The 9827-nt window shown below is 40.3% G+C and overlaps 1 long non-coding RNA gene across 3 annotated transcripts; it reads left to right on the top strand.

The window, feature by feature from the left end:
• LOC113327668 lies at positions 1 to 1780 on the top strand. 3 transcript variants are annotated; one of them, XR_003349128.1, is made up of 6 exons: positions 1 to 88; positions 245 to 339; positions 856 to 898; positions 984 to 1087; positions 1243 to 1287; positions 1747 to 1780. It is a non-coding gene; the product is annotated as an uncharacterized LOC113327668 (long non-coding RNA). The 3 variants fall into 3 exon arrangements; XR_003349127.1 differs by having other exon boundaries at positions 209 to 339; XR_003349129.1 differs by lacking the exon at positions 245 to 339.
• Positions 1781 to 9827: the final 8047 nt, after the last annotated feature.

The raw sequence follows: 9827 nt of genomic DNA, 5'->3' as shown, positions 1-9827 counted from the left end.
TTGATGAGCTAAAAAAATATACAGAGAAAGAACTAGTAGATGCCAGGTGTAAACTTGTCCTTTGTTGATGAGCTAAAAAGCATTTCTGGTATGTTACTTGTCATTTGTTCCAAAGCTTGTGTTTTGAACATTTCTCTTGGATTTGACATTGTAGGCAATTGTAGATTTGAGCTTTAATAGTGATTCTTTTCTAGTGGCTTTATGTCAGGTGTAAACTTGAAATGAGTGTGTTGTTTCGGCTTAGGAAATTAATATTTAAACAAATCAGTTCTTGGTAAAGCGACACAACTGCAGTGCAAGGTTTAGAAGCAACAGAACTGCAGCATGTACACTGTGCAGGTGGTGCTCTTTATCTCTTTTCAATTATATTGTTATGGGTTTCTTACATTAGTTAGATGCCAATGTTGTAGGTCTAGCGCATCACCATATACCTGTTACATTATAGTGAATAGAGAGAATATAGCAACAACCTGTTAGTAGACAGATATAGCGATTGTGGCACCACAGAGGGAAGTTCCTCAATATAAGAAAGTCAGATTACTACTTTGTAGATATATAATTCTCTTCTTGAGATGTATACCTTGCGAAATGTATCTGTTGGCATGAGGATTAAACACAAGAGTATGAATGTAAAATATCTTTTTCCATAAAAGGTGTTTTACAATCTTTTATAAGTCGTTTAACTCTGTTTCACATATCTTTGTCATACACATAAATTGATGTTCTGTTATGGTTTTGAGAGAATCTATTTTGTACAAGGATGATGACTATTTTACATGCACAACCATCTGATCCGTCTTTCTTTATTTTTGAATTACTGAATCTGAATTCATTGAAGCTGGGCTGATGTCACAGGTTGGTGTCCAAGCATCGAAAATGCAAATGTGTAATACCAAAGGTAAGCCTTATTATACTCTTATATTTATCTTTGATCACTTGGATTTGAAAGTTTGATTGTATTTTTATCTCCGCCTCCTTACCAGGTAGAAGGTTCCGCAGTTGGTGGAGTACAAGTATTGGTATTGTAGATGGTTATTGAATTAACAGTAGCTGCTGCAATGTCATTTTTATCCAGACAGGCCCATAGGTACTTACTTTCCATAATCGTCTCTGATGTAAGAAACATAAAATGTGAGCATCATGAGTTAGAGCTTTTCTTATTATCTTTCTTAACTAAGTTGGTCTCACCAATTATGTTGCAACAAATGATGGCTTAACTAACTGCTTTTGTAATTTGAATAGGTGTGGATGAAACATGACATGATGCTGCATTATAGATGTTACTAAGTAAGTATGTTTTCTTTCACTTCGGATTTGTGTGCTTACACGGTGACCAGAAATGACCGAGTGGTTTAGTGCAATTGGTAGTTTTATCGAAGGTGCTAATAACACACTCTTGTAATGGCATGTTGTGGTTTAGTGCAATGGATCAGATGTTGCGAGTGTTTTTAAGAGAGTATGTAAGAGGAATAGAGCATTAACATGAATCTACAGTTAACCATCATTCTTGCTTCTGATCTATAGTTCTCTTTCGCTCAAGTAATTCTCCATTCTGAATATGTTCATATGGTTTACATAGTGATACTTGGTATAGTTTAGTAATGGTAGCGCAGTTGATGGGTAATGGCTCTAGTGAATGATGCTACCAATGTCTTATTAACCCTGGCGTATGTTAGAATAATTATGGTGTTTGCTTGATCTGCAGTTGTCCTTATTGAAGTTGGGCTTGTTTCTGTTTGGTTGCAGCTCACGAGTGTTTGCTTGATCCTAAACATGGAAAAGGCTCAGAAGATAGATGATGGTGGTCTTTGGAGCAGTTGCAGTATAAAATGTATGTGTGGAATATGTATGAAGAGGTTGGAGAACTTTATCCATGTTTTGAAGTTATGGTGAGGTTAGGGATTGTAGATGTGATATGTATGAATTGCGGATTGAAAGAGATAGATTGCAGTTGTGTTTCAGGTTTAATTGTACTGCATGTTTGTAAACTAGAAAATCCAGGTGCATGATGGTAGAATCTATGTAGTTTGCGGTTTATTTGTAGTTCAGGCCTGTAAAATGAGAGTGCAGGTCCATCATCGTGACCTGTATCGCAGGCCTGTAAACTGGAAGCCCGGATCCATGAAAATCTGGGCTACCCATTTTTTTTTAATTGTGACTTGAAGAATTGTCACGGGTTTACTGTAACAAGAAATGTAATTAAAAGAAAACGTGTCAACCTCTTAAGAACAACACGCGTCAACAAATATTGTTGCAAATCAATAGCCACACTTATAGGTGTTACTATATCTGTAACAAAACGTGTCACGTGTCATTCAAAGAATTGTTGTAAATAGAGAGTAACAGTTATAACCGTTAATATATATGTGACAAATATGACACGTATCACAATCATAAAATTAGGTCAATTGTGGCTATTAATATTGTAACGCCTTTTTATCTGGATATTGTCACAGATATGACCGTTACAAAACACCATCACAATTATTATTAACGGCCTATTTAGTCCCGTTACAAATTCAATCAGTAACCAGTATAGTCTGTAACAAAATCCTGGAAATGGTGTAGGGCACACCAGTATGAAAATCCATTAGATCTTTGTCTATACGTACTTTTGAAGGATTTCTAAACACAATATTTGATACACTTTCTTGTTGTCATAACCTTCACACATTGGATCTGGTTTCCTGACTAGATATTGTCGATCTCAAAAACTACACACCAAATCTCACCGAGTTATCCTTGAATGACACATTGTTTGTATAGCATCCGATAGTAACTCTTCAACATCTCTCACAATCTGGTTCTGAAATTGGATTCATGTTATTATGATGGGAAGAAAATCGCGTGCTCTTCTAACGGATTCCCTCAACTCCAATATTTAGTCCTAATATCCTAGGTCGGCTTAAAACTGTACTGGAGTGGAAAATCGACCAAGGTGGAATGCCTCAGCTTATAGAATTACATGTAGTCGGCGGGAAATTGGGAAAACTTCAAAACATATATAGATGGATTTTTTTTTCGAAGAAAAGGTTATATTAAAAGAGAAAAAGAGAAATACAAATGACAAAACTAATCACTCTCTCATTAGAGTTTCCCAATTGCTCCAAATGAGGCTAGGAGTAACAAATTTAAAAGAATCTGAGTCACAAGATCATAAGCCAACAAGTTGCTTAACAAGATCAATATTTTCCGCAATACTTTTCTGACGACCACCAAATACTCTCCCATTTCTCTCCTTCCATAATATCCAACAAATAGCATAGTGAATAATCTTCCAAACCTCCTTCCCTCTTCCTTTAAGCACATTGGTATTCCAAGCTTCAGACAATTGTAAAAAAGTTCTTGGCATCGGCCATGATATCTTAAAATCCTTGATAAAATAATCCCATATCGCAAAAGAAAACGGACAATGTAGAAACATATGATCAGAAGTTTCTCTTTCATCATTGCAAAAACACACAAATCAGTTTGAATGCTTATACCACGATGAACTAACATGTCTCTAGTAGGGAGAGAGTCATGAAAACTTTCCCAAAAAATGAAGCTTACCTTGTTTGGAATATAGCTCTTCCATAAATGAGAATCGAAATTACATGGAGGATAATTACCTATCAAAATCTCGTAGCACTTCTCGACACTAAAATTCTCCATAATATGCACTTCATCCTCAACTTTTCGTAACTCTGGAACGGGACAATCACGTCTAAGCAAGTCCCACTCTAACCTCTCATTTGCATTCAAAGCCCTCCTGAAATCACAATTCCATTTATTGTTCACAATTATATCAGCTATTGACGCATCTTTCGCCTTGGTCGTCTTGAAAATAACCGGAAATAAATCTTGAAGTCTCCCTTTATCTAGCCATTTATCCTTCCAAAACCTTATCCCTTTTCGAAACAAGAAAGGGAACGGTGAGAAACGGTGAACGGTGAGAAATGGGATTATTCAGGTGAGCAAGAAAGGGAGCATATGAATAGGATATAGAATTCATTATTATCCTAGAGGGATAATGGGATTGTTCATGTCACCCAGCTTCGATGGTAGGAGTATATGAAGATCGATAAATTTTTATTTTATTTTTATTAATGTATTGAGTTTGTTATAATGCCAATTTTAATTGTTGTAAATTGTATATTTGAGTAATGAGCCATTTTATTGTCTTGGACTCGGCCACCTCCCCCCAACTGTAAATGTGTCTCAGATTATTGCTGTTAACTACTACGTTTGGTATCATGCAAAAGCTAATATATTACTTGCTTTCTCATAACAAACTTAATTTGGCATATATGTATCGCAATCGCTTGAAGGGAATGGAAGAAGATTTGTGGTAAAATCAAAATGAGGTAGAAAATGAGAAACCTTGACGTTGACTTAACTAGCTAAAGTCTCAATCGTACAACTTATCACAAGCCGTGTAGAAAACTAGGACACAAATTTCTTGTCACTGCAAGTTGAAAGGCCTTAGTCCTATAAACACTTCAATGAATTATCGGTCTTCTTCGCTTCCTTGCAAATTCTCTGTAAGTAGCAAGCAGAAAACAAACAGCTGAAGAAAGTAAAGGACGAAAAAACTTCTTCCTGGACCGGACATATAGTGCCGGTCGTGAAAATTTTGGTGTCCCCCAAGTGAACAAGAAAAATATGACTTACTGTTTACCGGTCTTTTTTTTTCTTTTTTTTTTCCCCCTCAAAAGAGGAGGCCGGACCATATGCTGGAAAATTCAACTAATACACCCTTTGTACACAGATAAGGAAATTAAAGTGCATCATAGGTTCATAGTATTTGATAAAATGTTATTATAGCGCTTACTAATGCAACGCTTTGTCTACTTTAATTTAAATAACCATGCAACAGTTTCCTTTAAATAGATAGTATTTGGTTATAGGATCATATCATACAGCTTATCAGAACCCGTGAAAATTCGAAAATGCTTCTTTCACCTAATATTCGAAAATACATAATCATATCTTTCATATGCGACAAACAATTTCCAAACAGTAAAGCACTTCAAGCACCAGAAAGTCTTACGTTCAGTGCCGGTCCTGACACTCTCTTGTCTCTAAGCGATAAGAAAAAATAATTCTATAAAATCATTATTTGAACCTGCACCACAACCACAATCATTATTGGACACTTCTATTTACGTTTTCTCAATCAATGGGTGCCGAAGAAATCGAGTTGTCAATTAATGCAATAATTTGAACATTTGTAACTTGATATCCAAATCATTGTTTTTCACCGTAAATTTCGCACATATTTGATACCTGTAGTTGCATAAAATCACAAACTACATCCAAAGGTGAAGAAGTTAAACTAAACAAGTAGAAATGCATATTCAAACATGAACACAAGGATATACGTGGTTCGGTATGATTACCTATGTCCACGGGTGAAAGAATGATTGTTATTACTTCTCGTTTTAGGTTACAAGGTGTTCTCTCTTTCTCAAATGAACTATCTCTCCAATTCTCAAGTGTAATGCCCTTTCTCTCTCTCTTTTTCCACCTCCCCTCACTCTCGACAAGTCCTTATATTTATAGGCCATAGTCGAGATACAACGAAATTACAGTGTTGGTAACAATACATCAACTCTGTTGTTCCCCATCGGACCTATCTTAGTTACTCGCCCGTTTTTCTGGTGTGGCCGATGGAATCTTGGTCTTTGACCGCCTTTCGCCCGAGGCCGAGTCCTTGGTACTTGATTAGGCACGATATCGCCCTTCTTCCTTGTCGTCTCTTGGTTATGACCAGTTTCCTTAATTTGACCGAGTACTCCTTGCTCGTCCGTTACTCCTGTCAGATGATAAGGGTCACGTGACATCCGAAAACTGTAGGTCCATCACGTCTGACCCACGTGGCTCCTTATTCTTCGCGCCACCTGAATCTATTATGTGCTTCTCCTTTCTTCATTCCTTGGTGCATCCTAGCCTAGGATCTTTCCACCTAGCCCTGTGGATTATTTACACCTACATTTATGCCCCTTCTTCCGCTCGTGTGCTTGGCACGAGGGGAAGAAAATCGTTCCATCTTCCCACGTCCTAGGGCATGCCGTGAATCCCGCCTTGCAGTTTCCCACTATCACCCTTTTATGACCTGTAACCGTTGATGTCGGTCGAGACTCCTCTTCCTATAAATACCTCCATTTACTTTCGCTTTCATTCATTTACGATTTTCAGAGAGTTTAAGAACCAAATTATTTCCTTCATACGCTGCTTCCTTACTGCCGCCATTGATTCCGGTGATCTCTGTTTTCTTTATCACTTGGTTTCATTTTCTTCGCTGGTGAAGGTTGTGATAGTCGCCGCTGGTCCTTCCTCTTTGCTTCTTTTCTCGTTCGTTTGATATTAATCTTTAGGGTTCTTCAACTGGTTCCGCCATGGCGACTTCTTCTCCATCGATGACTGAAAAGCGGTGCGTGAGTGATACCTTTTCCGATAGCGATGTTGTTTCCCTTGATTCCTTATTTTTACTTGAGAGTCCCTCACATCACGATTACCGTGCTATAAAATCCATTTTCCCTGATGGTTCTCCTTCTTTTTCATGTAGGGTTTACAAGAGAACTTCCAAAGATTTGACTGATGAAGAATTTATCGATCAGCTGAAGGACGAGTTTTCTCTTTAGGACTATGAGGTAACCCTAGTCTCGGGCCAAACCGGTGTGTTGAAGAAGGCCGATGTCGATAGGCATGAGCAATCTTCTGAGTCGATTATCATTACCCGAGGGCAACTAGAGTTTGGTCTTCGCTTTCCTCTATACAACCCTGAAGATCCCTTCTATTATGAGGTGTTGTCGCAGCTCCTTCCATATCGGGCCTTGACTCAGTGGAATGGAAATACTTTTCGGGTGATGAACGAGTGGAAGAGGCGAGGAGAGGGTAGTTTTACTGAGGCCGAGTGGTCCACCTACAAACCGTCTTGAGCTCCCGAGTACACTTCTGCCAACTTTGTTGTTAACTATCGGAGCGGGACCGCTAACAATGGCGATCTTGCTGGGTTTGCCGCTAGTCCTCATCGCCAAAAGACTCTTCCTGAAGGTGCTTCAAGGTTAATGCTAGATGCTGATCCTGTTGACAAAGTTTCGAACAAGCATGCTCGTCACACTAATGACCCATACTGGGACCGAGTTGCGCTTCTCGTTCGCGGCCAGATCTTGCATGGTAGTTTTGCTCCTCCTGAATTTCCTGCTGAACCGTATCCTTTCCGGGTGATTAATGATGATAAGGTATGATGTTCATTCTTAATTTTCTTTGACTCCCACTATATCGGCTTGAGGTGCTGATTATCTTCTCGTCGTAGGCTAAGCCCCAAGGCGAGTCTGGTAAGGCGGATCTTGTTTCCAAGAAAATAACTGCTAGCACAAGGGTCGAGGAATATCAGGGGAAGGTAACAAACATACATCTTTTATCCTAAGTACATGTACTTTCCCCTGTTTTTTGCCTTCACGTGTTCTGACGCTGAGCCTTGTGCAGAAGTTACCTAGGCGCGAGGAAGAAGATGTCAGAGGGTCCTCGGATCAAGATGGTAACACTTTTATCCCTCGGCCCTTCCTGCCTTAGCTCTTGGGAGAGTTGGCAAGGAATCAATCTGACGCTTTATTTGAAGTTGTAGGTGGTGAGGGGCACGTTCCGAGGCGTAATCCTCCTCGAGGTAAGGTAGCTGCAAAGGGTGTGGTACTGAAGGGTGCAAACGTTGTCATCGATATTCCTAACCAAGACGATGATGATGATATCTTCGGCGATGACTCTCTTCACGAGAAGGAAACAGAGAAGGATGTGGAGGCCGCTGTTGCGACGTCCGGTTTACAGTCCGGCAATCAAGGGTTGGTCGAAACATATGTGTCGAGTAAGGTGGTTAATGTTGAGCCAAAAGTATTGCAGAGGCTTCCACAGGTTAATTTTGGGTTTACGTTGGGTTTCCAAATGTTATTCACCATATCGGGCCCCGTCTGTGACTCGCTCGACGCACTAAATTCTGCGGAATTTGGCTCCTTTACTGATGAGCAGATGATCGCCACCGTGCCCCAGTATCACGAGATGACGCACCTTTGACACTATGGTGAATGATTTGTTTATGATTTCTCTTTGATGTTATCGACCCTTACTGACTTTCCTTGAGATGGATCATGTCGGACGTGAATCGGGCGAGATTGGAGGCTGCTCTTCGCCGACAGGAGGTCCGACAGCTTGAGTCCGTCAAGCTTCAGTTGCAGTTGGAGAAGGATCGATGTCGTGAACTGAAGGTCAAGCTTGCTGACGCCCAAGGTACGCTTCTTAGACACTTGTGTTACTGATTGAGTTCTTCTGTCAATATACTGAGTCGGGTATTATTCTTCTAGCCGAGTTAGCTAGTCTAGATCTAGATGCTGCTTCGGAGTATAGGATCATTAAGAGGAAGTGGGATATCGAGAGAGATCTCGTGGAGAATCTTCGGCAACTAATTTCCAACAAGGATGGGAAAATATACCGTCAAAAGGCCGAGATCCAACTCCTGCACGAAGAGTTGGATAGATATCTCCTGTTCGAGTATGTGCCCGAGGAAATAGATAACCTGCGAGCTCACCTGGGCACTTTTCAAAGACTCGCTGCTGATAAAACATTATTGGTCGATAATCTAGAAAGTCAGAATCGTTCTTTACGGCTACAGAATCGAGATCCTCATGAGGATCGACGCCGAATCTTGAGAGATAAAACTGTGGCCGAACAGTCAAATAGAGATCTTCTTGAAAGGACTAAGGAATTTGATAAGAAGGATAGTGACTTAGAGTGGGCCCAATCTCAATTATCGACGCTACAAGTATCCCATAACCGGTTGAGAGTCGAGTGGAGTGATCACAAGAAGTATTTCCCCACCAACGAGTTCAACGAGCAGTACTACAATGAACTGACCATGAAGATTTCCAAGGCCGAGGACGAGTTAGCTAAATCTGTTGAGTTGCTAGAATTCATATTGCCAATCCGTACAGGTCTCTAGAGAGCATGTCGGGTTGACTTCGGGACTAGGCTAGCTTATTGTCCTTGTTTTGTATGATTGATAGATTGTTTGTGTTGTGCTACAGCCGAGCAGGGTCGCGTCAAGGATCTGGAGCATGAGGTACATAGGTTGAAGAAGGTCGAGGGAGATATGCAGGTCAAGCTTACTACTGCCGAGGCGACTTCTCAGCTGCTTACTCAACAGATTGCTCAGGAGAGGACTGCTCATCATAACGAGCTTGTAGACGCGATTACTGCTGGTATCAATGAATACATCGAGCGCAAGCGTCGAGAGGTCGCTCTGAGGAGGGGAGTAGTTGGTGTTGTTCCTCCCAAATATTGAATGGTTCTTTTGTAGTGTTGTGCCACTAGTTTGCCCCTTGTCTTGGGTTGTAATTCGCTTAAACACTTAACCCTCCTTTCTTGATAAATTTTATTAATGGGGCGCTGCATCGCCATGTTTGTTGGTTGCTTTTTCTTTGACACTGTTTGTTGTTTATGTTTAAGTTAACGATGTGTGACTTTGTTATAGTTATCTTGCCGTTTTCGTTCCATACCTGCATTCCGTATCACACATGTTAGTATTTAAAACCTTTTCTGTCGAACACACTCAACAAGGAGGGTCATCGGGCCCGATGCTATGTCCTGGTCGAGGTATCTCATCACTATCTTTTAAATTCAGTGGAAGGATATTGGTCGTCCTAGTTACTGGGCCTGATAATCCCGAGCGGTTATCGATCAACCAACTCGGGTAAGTGGTCACGGCCACTTGCGATGGGGGTAACCTTTCAGATGTAAGTAGGTTACCTGGATGAGAAGAAACCGTATCTTAAAAACCTTTGGTATCTGGTTTC

This window comes from Papaver somniferum, unplaced genomic scaffold (assembly GCF_003573695.1).
Source record: "Papaver somniferum cultivar HN1 unplaced genomic scaffold, ASM357369v1 unplaced-scaffold_107, whole genome shotgun sequence".
Classification (NCBI taxonomy): Eukaryota; Viridiplantae; Streptophyta; class Magnoliopsida; order Ranunculales; family Papaveraceae; genus Papaver; species Papaver somniferum.
The sequence above is the reverse complement of the archived record's forward strand: the minus strand, read 5'-3'. Positions and strand labels throughout refer to the sequence as shown.